Below are 12989 nucleotides of genomic sequence, written 5' to 3'. Positions count from 1 at the left end.
TTACAAAGCCTAACAGCATGTCAGGCTGCTTACCCAGCAGTTCACATTCTTCTTCAGAAGTGTGACTTCTTCAAAAGGATACAATATGCAACTTCAAAAATGTTGGGGGTGTGGGTGTTGCTATTTCTGAACACCAAGGAGAACAGAGGCCTACCCCTTAAAAAAAAAAAAAATAAAAATCACCAGTTCTCTCAGATTCAATCTAGTTTGAAGAGGTTGACATCATGTAAATCCATCTGGAAGGAGAAATAGTAACGCCACATTCAAGTAACACTGTGATCTTCTGATAAAATATTGTACACAAGTAGGTACATTACCCATTGAGAAAAAGTGTTTCTTTACAAATGATCTCTTCCTTACAGTGGGAAACAATCATGCTCACGTCTTACAGTGTTCTGTTTTGCACAGAAAGCGTTTATGGAAAAGACAAATGCAAGTATTGGATTGCGAGCTCTGTCATTCAAAAATCAGTTATTCCTAAGGAAAAAAAAAAATGTTATCTGAATCTCCAGCTTGTAATGTGCAATTTAAATTTCCATAGCTAGACTCTCTGTGAAATGATAAACCTCAAGACTGATCACACCTGAGGAAGGACATATCCAATATCAACAGAGTTTCACTACCACTGTGGACCCAGGCAATGAGAGGAAAACCTCAAGAACATAAGCCTGGGGCAAGTAGCATTTACAGTGCTGCATGCAAAACCAGATTGCACACTGGAAGGCAGCACTTGGGAACATGACAGATTTAGCCATTTACATCCAGAAAGTAAATCTGTCATTCTTGGAAGAAAGCTAAGTTTTTTCCAGAGCTTGCTTTATGTATTTGTAGGGCTATTCCTCAGGTTTTATTTGCTTATAGTTTGATATTCTTTTTCAGGCTGTGACAGATTTACTTGCAAAGGGTTAATCATGTGTCCCCAGCCCCTACTGAAACAGTTATGGCCGCTATTACCAGTTATAGATGTTTCTACTTATTACTTATCTGGCCACTGCAGGTAAAACAGGATGCACAGAGTATAAAATTGTTTTGGTTTTAATCCTTTTTATTTAACACAGATACAGCCTCAACATCAAAAAGAGCCTGTGGATACTCAAATGGACCAAGATGGAAGCAACTGCAGTTTTTCTTCTTTCTTTAGAGCAGAGCCGCACAACAGAACATACAAGTGAGATGGGGCAGAAGCTGCACTACTGCCCTACTACAGGGACTGCCTCTGGAAACATCCCTAACACACAGTGCTTCTGTACTCCTTATGAAAGTCTTCACTTTAGTGCCAACATCACTAAGTTTCCTGACAGATGAGTAGAGCCTGGAAAAATTATTTATTGAAAGCAATTTATCTGACAAATATTGACATTTGCTTCAAATTCCTTTCAGCAGTTCATTATTTGACCAGCTCCACAGACTGTCCAAGTTCAGCAAATAACTCTTTCAACATGTTCTTTTCACAACTCCTGAACTCCTGTTTAGGAATATTTTTTATTATTTGACAAGCATACCTGTCAAGCAAGTATTTTGCCCCTATTTTTGATGCAGCAGTACAAAAGCAGAGGGAAGAGGATGCCTGACTGCAGCTCAACAGGATGTCTCCCTTCATTTTGTATTCAAAAAAGACTGTAAACCTTGTAAGGCTGTAAGCAAACACCAGAAATATTGATGCAGAAATGCTCAAGTTAAAATGAAGACCACAGGGTAAGTTTGATGTAGGGTTCACTAGCCAAAACCAGCCTCTGCCATCACTCACAAAGGAACACAGTAACTATTCTCCACTCAAAGATGATGGGCTGCCAGTGCAAACTTACAACCTGCTTCCAAGCTGGACGTGGATTCCATCACACACATTAACCTACACGACTATACAGGCTGTGCAGACCTAGGGCCTAAAAATAACATAAAGTCAATCCTTATGTCTACAGGAAGGCACATAATGAAGCTGATTTTACAGTCTTGCCCCTTGTGTCAGCACTTGTCGTGGTACCAAATAAGAGCAACATGCAAACAACGAAATAAGACAGCTTTTTAAAACAGCTCTATAAGAGCAAACTATTGCAAAAGCAGCGGGTGAGTAGATCATTTGCGCCACTATTTCGGGAGTTTTTCCCGATGTCCCAAAGACATACTACTGGGGTAAACAAGAAGTAAGCACACTTTTCACTGCAGATATCCAAGATCAACTATTGTATACTTCAGAGAAAACAATTAAAAGGCTAAATATAAAAACTGAAACCAAACTCACTGTTTTGTATTACTTTGCTCTTTTGCCACTCCTCTACTACAACCCTAATGTAAAGAATAACTGGAAAGGCAGAAACACACATTTTTCTGGGTTGTTACTTCCTCCACCCCTCCTTGTAACAAGTCACCAAAACCAAACTGGTGTACCAGCGTACAAACTAAAGCACTGCTTTCTTGTACTTTCAAGTTCAACCCTTTTTGCCTGAGGAATTCTCTTGGCTCACAGGTTTGATGTCAGCCCTTGATTGTGTTTTGATGTTTCTGCAGATCTACGACTGAGTTCAATTCTCAGCAGCCAAAACAGACATTTGTCATCCCGTATGCATCAAATTTCCTGTGGCACACTGCCCACTTAATCAAGCAGGCAAGGGGGGAGCTTTGACAAAGCAAAAGGCTGTCTGCAAGCCACTGTGACCTAGCGTGTGTGGAGTCACATGTAATTACCACTATTTATAAGGATCACTCAAGGCTTCCTGGTGTTGCTGCACACCAGTTCAACCACACCAGAGTGTTTGAGTAAATATTTGCACGCAACGAGGAGCTGTTGAGAGGGTTTTGTCTACAGCCACAGCCCCCAGTACATGAAATATTCAGCACATTAAATGTCTCCACTGATGCAGAGTGGTGGGTTTTCACTCTGATTTGATTAGCAGTGATGATTCTTTCATGAGGTGTGACTGTCCTTCTAGATTAGCATCAGCCTAGATTCCATGCAGCAGTCACGGAAAAAAGGAGATGGGAGAAGAACAGTCTGACACATTACAAGTGTCACTTCACAGAGTTTGTATCAATTCTGAGATTTCTTATTTAAAACAAAATGCTGCAGCCCAAAAATCATTTTTTTTAAAAGCACTACTATGTAGAACTCTAAATTTAAATACAAACACAAAACTCAAATCTCAATACTAGTAAGAGTTAACTAGAGAGGAAAAAAATCTACCAAAACAACCACAGGTTTAACTCAGGGAATGTCTTAAAATGCCACAGAAGAGAAATCAGTTCTTTACCCATAAAAAGCTAGGAATGTCCGCACAGGAAGATGTGCTTCCGTATTAAGCATCATGATCATCTCTTAGTGAACACTGTAGAACTTATTATTTATGCTGAATCAACATTTAGTTACATTGCTTCTGAAACTTCACTTAAGTACATGTCTCACTATGCAAGCAACCGACAATTTTCAATAATGCTAATGTGACTTTTGGGGGCATACTTTTAATACCAGCGATTTAAACTATTCCCTCATGGTAACATTCCCACATTATTTCTATACTGTAGCAGTGATGTTCTGAACCTGAATCCAACAGAAGCAAGCAAATTCTGCAGGAAAAGGCAATTCATTGGACTAGAGTGCTGTAGCTGGAACTGACAAAAAAAGAGCTGGTATTCCTGAAAGCTACTTTTGTTTGCCAGTCTCATTAGGTGCCTTTACAAACCTCAGTTCAGACACATCTCTGACCTAGACAAATTGGCTCGTGGAAAGATTTGAAACTATAGGAAGCATTCTGACTTAATACAAAAAGCTGAATATGCGCTCACTGAAACAAACCACTAACCTCTCAAGTTAAATCTTGGTATGCGTGCCAATACTGGCTGTATTACAGCCAAGTGTAAAGTCTCTACATGACTTTCCAGGCACAGAAAAGATAAATTTGGATGGCTATCAGACACTCAATTTTCATAGCACATCAACAGCATTTATTCATCAGAAAAGGGTTTTGTAATTGTCACAGTATTCAATAAGTTTCTGTCCTCTGCTTCCTCTATGTGGGCTTGTATTAAAAACCTAAACAGAGAAGGATATCAGTTTCTGAAGACCAACTACTTTCCACTTAAAACAGGTTTAGAAACTGGATGTCTCAGAACCTATTTCAAACCATTAAAAAAGTTTTAAAACAACCAAAAACTGGTCTTGAATTTGGAAGATTTCCCTTTCCATGGGCAAGTTCATCAACATGGTGCCACAAAAGCAGAAACCAGGAGAACCAGGGGTAGGGCAGAGGATCCCATCATGCTGCTAAACAGAACTTCTTCTCCCTGTACTGCAGGCCCTACACATGATTCCAGTTTTACTTTTATCTTCCATATAAACTGAGTGACAGGATGCTGCAAAGTTACACCCATGAGAGATACTGCACCTGCCTAGTACTCCAACTAGTAATTTTATTTTCCTTAATTAGACCAACAACGGCAATGCAGAAAATTGGATGACACAGGGCTAAAACTAAGAGGTCAGTGATGGTAAACATCATGTGCTATGCTTAAAAGGATTTTAAAACACTATTATCACAAGTACCTACTGTTGTGTAATAAACTCCAAAACAAATAAACCATAATATTTCTTGTACTTTCCTAATTTCCAGTATTACCATTTATACTCACAGCTATGCACACAATAAGGTTACTTACATACAGACAACTGATGAAATTCCTGTTATACCCTGTGTTCAAAGACCACAGAAAGAAGTAGTAAAGCTACGTGCATGTGGCTGAGAGCCCCATGCAGATTTTACTACACTCCATGTATGAAGTATCATTTACTTCTCTCTGTATTTCCAGCTAATTCTGTTAGGAGAGATAAAGCACCAGGAGCTATTGTTTACCCTCTCCTCAACCTTCAAAACAATGGGACTTGGGGTAAGTGTATGCTCTTTTGATTATAGCAAATGAAGTTTGCCAGCCACAACTGCAGAGTTCACGGAAACAAAACGAAACCTACTGCACCAGAGCAGAATCTTAACCCTTAATTACCCAAAGGATGATTTGTAGGACTACTTTATTCATTTATGTAAGGAGTGTTAAAACAAAAATCCTGAACAAAATGTTTATGCCAAGATGAAACCCATGTGTGTAAGACCCACTTTTCTCTAAGCACAGAAAATCCATGTCAGTCTCCAGAGCACGTGGTTCAGCCATTCTCCGTGCTCTCCTTCCTTGGTACCACTGGCTCAGGGATAGCAGTGTATCTGTGAACCGATAATATCCATAGCTACTCCATACTAACTAACAGAACAATAAACACTTAGATGTATCACCATGGACACAACAAGCTTCTCAAACCACCAAAAAGAACATATGGTTTGCTTTGTAAAAATAGCTTTAAGAACACTGTCAGCAACATCAGAAATCAGTAAAGGATGACAAATGCCAGGCCTGGAAATTTGGCAAAGACACCAGTTTTTCAAAAAGTGCTGGATCTTCTCTCTTGATAAGCATGGGCTTTGAGCTGTCTCCAAAAAGCAACATGCAGAGATGAAGATACTAAAATTGCTGAAGAAAAGTAGGGAACAGAGTAAATAGGAGAAGCTTGGGTCCCTGGAGTAGAAACATACAAATACTCTCTGGCAGAATGAATCAGGGAAGTAAGTAAACTGACTGAATCACCCAGGACAAGCTTCCCAAAGATTTTATGCTCTGAAACATACCAGTCCCTCCAAAAGTTTGTATGAACACTATTGATGGTTTGAGAAAATTTGTACCAATATTCTTTATGTTTTTGTAAAACACAGTTTCTACCAAACTTGTACGATTTTGTAACTTGGTTAAGAAAAAAAGTACTTGCAGAAACTTCTCATATCCTTCTCATTGATATACATGGATTTAACTTCTGTTGCTCTGAAAATTAATTTCTAACTGATAGGCTGAATTCTCAACTTCTACTGGGGCAAGTATGTTACCTTGAACAGTTGTTTAATCAAAATGTAACACTCTAATGATAAAATGCTATTAAATAAATCATCTGCATTCCAACATCTACCTAAATCTCAGCACAGGTTTACATTTTATACAATTTGAATAGATTGAACATGTGGATCGTGGAAAGGTAAGACTCAAGAAACCAGCAAATTAACTCTAGCATTTTCCCACCCTCTTCTCATAAGCAGAACATTAAAAGCCACAACAGACAAAAGAGCATTTTATGGAAAGCAAAATCCAGATGCTAAAGTATTTAAAAACTAAAATAACCTACAGCTGGAAAAGACTGAATGCTGTCCTGATTTTGACCAAGTTGCTTTTGCTGTTACTGTTTAGTTTGTGTCAAGTCAAAAATCCAAACCAGATCAAGCAAACAGTTTTATAATCAAATCAACCGGCACAGTGAATACATCACTCATCCCTGAAGTATGAGGCAATCATCATTTAATCCCCCAGTGCCCAAAATACTCTTGAATTAAAAAACAAAACAAAACAAAAAAAAACCACCACAAACCAAACCCCAAAATAAACCACTACAGACACATATAACAAACAACCTAGATGTAAACAATCTTAATGCCTCAATACATTTTGATCTGAAGTTTGAGGCTTGGTATATTACAAATAGGAGTCACCCAGAAAATATGAACTGGAAAATTTGTTTCAAAGGGCAAAGACAAACAAGTTCATCTCCACTCTCAGCCCCTCTGCCACGTTTAAAAACCTGATAATTTCTTTGCCTCTTTGTGAGATTCCTAACCTAATTATTAACAAAATAAATGAATTTTAATTTATTCTGTTGGTAGCATATAAAATTTTTAGGAAGATGTCTTTAAATATTTTTAAAATAATTTTTAAAACCCCTTTACAATATTTTAAACTAAACCTTTCACTACAGTAACTCTATAATACACATACATAAACAAGTGTTTCTACTGGCATAAGGCCAAGCTCAAAGATCCAAGACAGAAAGATCCAAGACAGAAAAGGTAATTTTGTCTATATTCTATCAAAGCTAAATTGCTTTCCATATTGCATGTAGTTCCTCTCTAATAAGAAGCAATATAGTTCACTATGCAGATTATGCACACATTAAAATAATCTCTAGAAAAATCTGTACACACCATTTAGCAGATAAGTATTTACAAAGAGAACAACTTAATGATTAAAAATAATAAGGGAAAAATAGGTCTACTCTGATCATATTAGCATCTGGGAGCTTCTCCAAAATTCCATCTGTGTATTTATTACCCAACTATGATCTTAACACAGGCACAAACCTAAAGATTAAATTATTGTCTAGCCAAGGCTAACATCTACAGTAAAAGTACATGAGACTTTTGAAAAGAGGAAGAGTGTGTACTGAACAACTGCAGGTAACAGCATGCAAACCGATTCAGTCACTTAATCTGGCCTGTCAGGCTTCAAGACTTAGCTTGATCTGCTGAATTAATTTCTTAACGACATAGGGCTTTTTGACAGCAGAGGTGAATCACAATTTTCCTTTCTATTGAAGCAATCATTGTAAAAGTTAATCTTCCAATTTCATTCTATTCCAATTAAAAATACTAAAAAGCACACACCCAAAAAAAAAAAAAAAGGAAAAAAATAAAAAAAGAAAAAAAAAGAAAAAAAAAGAAAAAAAAGCTAAGAAGCTGAGTAGAAATGCCAGCACAGACTCAAAAAACTTGAAAGTAAAAAATGAAGATCAAAAAACAGAGGGGAACAAAACAAACCAAACAAATAAACCAAACTGAACTGTACTACTACCATACAGCAGGAACCTTTCTGTTGGGCCAGCCCAATTTCTGAGGCCTTCTAAACCTTCATAATTAATACAGGCCTAAGAGAGGTAATATATTTTTACTTCATTTTGCATTGAGTCTTCACTGGGAAACTTTTCAAATGGAGAAACATGAAAGCAATTTTTTTTAAAAAAAAGCATTTGGGTTTAAACCTTGTGAAAAATAAAGGATGAAATCCCAGATAATTCTTGGAACCCTCTGAACATGGAAGGTTTGATTTCTGCAAGATCCCAGATACCACGGCTAGCCTATTTCTCCAGTAATTTACAGCAAATTTAACCTTATCAGTATTCAGGACCAATTCTAGTCTTGAATGGAGAGGAAATATGTCATAGAAACATAAGAAGGGGAGATAAAAGGAGAGCAGTGAGGAAGAAAAGTGTGTCATGTCTTAATTGAACTAAGGATAAGATAGGGAAGGATGATATGGCCTGCAGCTATGGGAAAACACTTCTGATGATCTAGCATGCGTGCCCAGCAAGGATGGAGACTCCCCAGTACATGTCACTTTTAGAGGAAGCCGCTGAAGAACAGGTTTAACAGCATGCAAAGTACAGCAGCAGCTGTATACTTGTTAAAGTTGAATGAATAATTTGCCACGAATAATGTGTTTGACAAACTTAGCCTCATTCTTTTCATCATGTTCCTAGAATACTGTGAATGGAATTGCATTGTTCAAATGTATCTGAACCTCTTTGCAGCATCTCCCTACGTAAGGCTCAGCCGCCAATATTCAGAGGGTTGCTAAGCTGTGTTCAAAAAAAAGATAATCTGGTATTTTTCCATTTCCTGACTGGATGAACAAACATAACCTACTTCTGAGAAGAGACATGCACAAGCATTTAAAAATTGATTTCCATGAATAACTGGCTATGTGACACATTCAGTGAGGAAAAATAAAGGGGATATGATAAACATGAGTAAGACTGTCTTGCACACCAATACTTTACTGACAAAAAGTCTACTGTACAAATTTAACTACACCAAAGTCAACACATTACCATATGCTGAAGGCAGATCCTTCTAGTAAAATTCCTGTTTCCTGGCTGTTCATGAAATTAAAAAATGAATAAAATTTTAAACAATTAAATTTAAATATTTGACTTAAGGTCACTCACATTCATTCTATTCTATATTATTAATCCCACTAGCCTTCCTGGGATTAAGTATTAAATTGTATTATTTTCCTTGGTACAACACTTAGTCATTTACACCTACCTAAAAAAAAAGAAAAAAATATGCTTGCCTCTCAGTGTCCCCAGGATCAGTTTCTTGTATAGTACAGCAATCACTGAAAGTGCAATTATTGAAATGAAGATGTTGGCAGCAATCCAGATGTCAGGAAGCATACAACGGGTATTATTCACAAGTTTCTCATGTGCTGTTCTGGGCTGTAATCTGCAAATTCTAAGAACAGCAAGCTCCCAGCAGCACTTGTTCCCTCCTTTTGATGCCAGATTCTTTTGTGAAACACTGTCACCTTAGATTAGCAGCAACATTATTTATTTTTTAATTCCCTGTTGGTATTTATTTTTCCTATTCTCTAACACATACCTTTGAGATGGCTGCCCCACCACAAGAGCCTACAGTACACCATATGCATGAAATTAATAACTAGGATTACTGCCACTTTGAATTTAGCTGAGTGAAAACAGGGCCTAAGAGCCAATCTTTGGCATTTCTTGACCTGCTGGTAATGTGGCAGCCTTTTAAAACTAAGTCTGAGCAATCAAAATTTCAGAAAAATGTTCTAAGCATTAGCAAGAACACTATCACTTTGGATGATAATTTGATTGTAGATATCAGTTTTGCACTCCCCAAGTCAAGAACAGTGAGGCAAAACGCAGAGGTTTGTTTGAGCGGCTGCCAGACACCAGCCAAAGGTAAGTCAGTCAGAGAAAAGGAAAATGGTATAAGCACTCTGGTTTTAAATCTATGGGCCTGTTTACACAAAGGAAGCTCAGTTCAGTTCCTGAATGCAAGGCCACCTCTAGCAAAAGCACTTCTATCCCTTTGTAGACTGTCTTGTATATGGACATGCCTGGTTACCTACTTCCACCCTTCTGAAATCCAAAGGCAATTTTTAACTTGAAGCTCCCAATACAGGAACAACAATAGCTGGTCTACAGTGAGCAAAATCCTCATTTGACCAATTCCTAGGGCACCGTGCCTCTAAATAAAGTCTATATGTACACAGGCCTTATTAATACTACTGTTAGTCAGCCACATTTCTCTTTCTCCTGCCCTCTGACTGGTGAGAATATGATTAAGTCACATGAGCCCATGCAGATTTTATCCACTTTTTTGTGATCTCAGGAAAAGCTATGCTGGCAAAATTAGGCCATTTTTAGAGTGTTGAATATTCTCTTTCCTAGGGCACTGAGATCATCTGTTACTTGAAATGTTAAATCTGGAAAATGGGGTCATATGAGGAACAGGCTTTTCTGCATGCACACTTTTATCTGCTAGACCTGCTAGATCACTCTCTGGTTTATTAAATTATTGAGTACACAAGGCTGGCAATACTGCAGCTTTGGAGGCTGCAGTAACACCTCTGCACTTTCATTAACAGTAATTTTCCATTTATCTGTACACAGGCACATATTCAGAAATTGACTCTTTAAAAAGCTGTTATTTTGCAATAATGTAACATATATTTTACATTTTATTTGCTAGCTTTCCCTTGACTATACATGGAATATATAAGAAAGTGACCATACTTCCCTGTTCACTTCAATAGTAAGGAGTGCTTCCTGGAAGACAGAAATGTCACTGCGCTTGAAACAGGATTGTTGGCTGGAAACCTGCCTTTGCCCGCCAGTGTCTTCATCAGGTTCTGGACAGTGACTTCAGTTATGAATAACACGTTATGATGTAAGGTCAGTCCCCTGTGACACCCATGGCTGCTTCTACTATTGCTTTACACTTAAACTTTATGCAAAATCCATTTAGAGGCACCAGATCCTCCACCTCCAATATACACACCGATGAACATTACTCTTCAACTCCATGAATACATAAATGGGAATACAATGAACTAAAATTCAGTTCTAGGTTCTGCAGCATAAACACACAAAAAAATGTCTTAAGTCTCCAGATTACACAGTGACTTTCAAGGTACCACAAATATTAAGGAAAATAGTCTTGAATAAAACAACATCTAAAAAATTACAATATGCCATATTTAATAAACTAGTAGTTGTGTCTGAACTTGTGTCCATTCCTTTTCCTCCAGAATTTTTACATTTATTTACTCTAGTGTTTTGCATGTTTTCACTAAATAGGCTGGACACAAATAAAATATAAATGAGGTTTTGCTATGGCCGTAAGAGCCTCACATTAAAGACAGCTCAGTACAAACTCCAAGAGTTCCAGCAGGACACGCTCTGTAAGTAATGTCACTTCATCTGCTCTGGACTGAAAATCTATTTCCTCATCCTTTTTAGTTTTGTCAGTTACACTTGTCAATGGCATTCATGTGTTGACCAGAAAAATGGAAAAAGACTAGATCAAGTACTCAGATGAAATCTCAGAGAATACTTGTTAGCTTCACTTCAGAGCCTTGGTGCACCCAGGGGCCTAGCACACTCCCCTGCAAAGCTCACCTTCCTGCTGTGCTTATTTCCCAGTTAGAAACTGGATTACTGAAAATTAACGTCAACACATTACCAGAGTAAACTGTTTCCAGCACAAAAAAGGTTACTGCTACACATCCTAAACCCTTAAGAAATGATGAGAAGCTGCAGCCATGGTCCCCCTGGCCCAGGGCCTTGCCTCTCACCAGGGCCCCCCCCCCACCCGCTTCCCGGCTCCACACAGCCCCCTGCCCCACACCTCACCTTCAGATGGACACCTGACATAAACGCTCAAAACCCAGAATTCAGCTGCATGAAGGCTTAAGAAACAGCTGCAGACACACATGAAGTTCTGGCCTCAGGCATGGAGTCCACAAAGGATGCCCGGAGCACCTTACAAACCCCACACAGAGATCCCCCACAGAAGCCCCAGGTGCCTCACTGCCTCAGCACCTCACTGCCTCACTGCCTCACTGCCCCAAGGCCTCAGCACCTCACTGCCTCGGCACCTCACTGCCTCACTGCCTCAACGCCTCAGCACCTCACTGCCTCGGCACCTCACTGCCTCACTGCCTCAGCTCCTCACTGCCTCACTGCCTCGGCACCTCACTGCCTCACTGCCTCAACGCCTCAGCACCTCACTGCCTTAGCACCTCACTGCCTCAGCTCCTCACTGCCTCAGCTCCTCACTGCCTCACTGCCTCAGCTCCTCACTGCCTCAGCTCCTCACTGCCTCACTGCCTCAGCTCCTCACTGCCTCAGCTCCTCACTGCCTCACTGCCTCAGCTCCTCACTGCCTCAGCTCCTCACTGCCTCAGCTCCTCACTGCCTCACTGCCTGGGTGCCTCACTGCCTTGGTGCCTCATTGTTTCACTGCCTCACTACTGGGCACCTCACTGCCTCACTGCCTCAGAACCCCCCACTTAGGGCACAATTCCTGCCCCCCTCTGCCCTGCCCCCTTCTAGAAGCCTCTCTTGCACATGCACAGTATCAGCACGCCTTTTCTCACCCCCTCAGGCAGCACGGTCGGCAGGGCACAGAGGCCACCCATCCCTTCAGCATGTCGGCTGGCAGTGCCAAGGCTGCCCCTGGCCTGGCCATGGGGGGTGAATAATGCAGACACTGCCCAGTGTAAATGTTACCGAGCAGCAGGGAGATAGAGATTGGAGAAGGCAGTTTTGACGGTAGTGTGTAGTTAAATCATAAATCTTGTCCACTCAATACCAGGTCTTCTTGATCACTATCATAACAAATACAGTAATACAAGGACTCCTTGATTACAATCTAATAATTATACTAAGGTTGTACATGTAGTACATTAAACCTAAGTTTATACATTAAATGTCTGGCATCACTGGTATCAATGATAGTCCTCCCAAGGAGGCAAAAAACTCACCGGCCTTTGCCACATCTGTTGCAGGGAGGTCACTGGCAGCTTTGCATGGTGGCTTTGGGGATGTGGCCTGTGGTGCCTCTCTAGACCGCGATCTCCTGGACAGCACTCCACCGATGCCCCTTGCTCTTGCTCTCCCTGCCCTGCCTCCTCCCAGGCCAGCACAACTGGGCTGTGCATGAGCAGTTGATGATTGCACACAGGGTGCCATGCTCAGGAGTGTTCCTCAGCCCCCCAGGACAGGTAGCTGGGACCCTGTGCTGGGCAGGGTGCACATGTCT

This window comes from Falco rusticolus, chromosome 2 (genome assembly GCF_015220075.1).
Source record: "Falco rusticolus isolate bFalRus1 chromosome 2, bFalRus1.pri, whole genome shotgun sequence".
Lineage (NCBI taxonomy): Eukaryota > Metazoa > Chordata > Aves > Falconiformes > Falconidae > Falco > Falco rusticolus.
The sequence above is the reverse complement of the archived record's forward strand: the minus strand, read 5'-3'. Positions refer to the sequence as shown.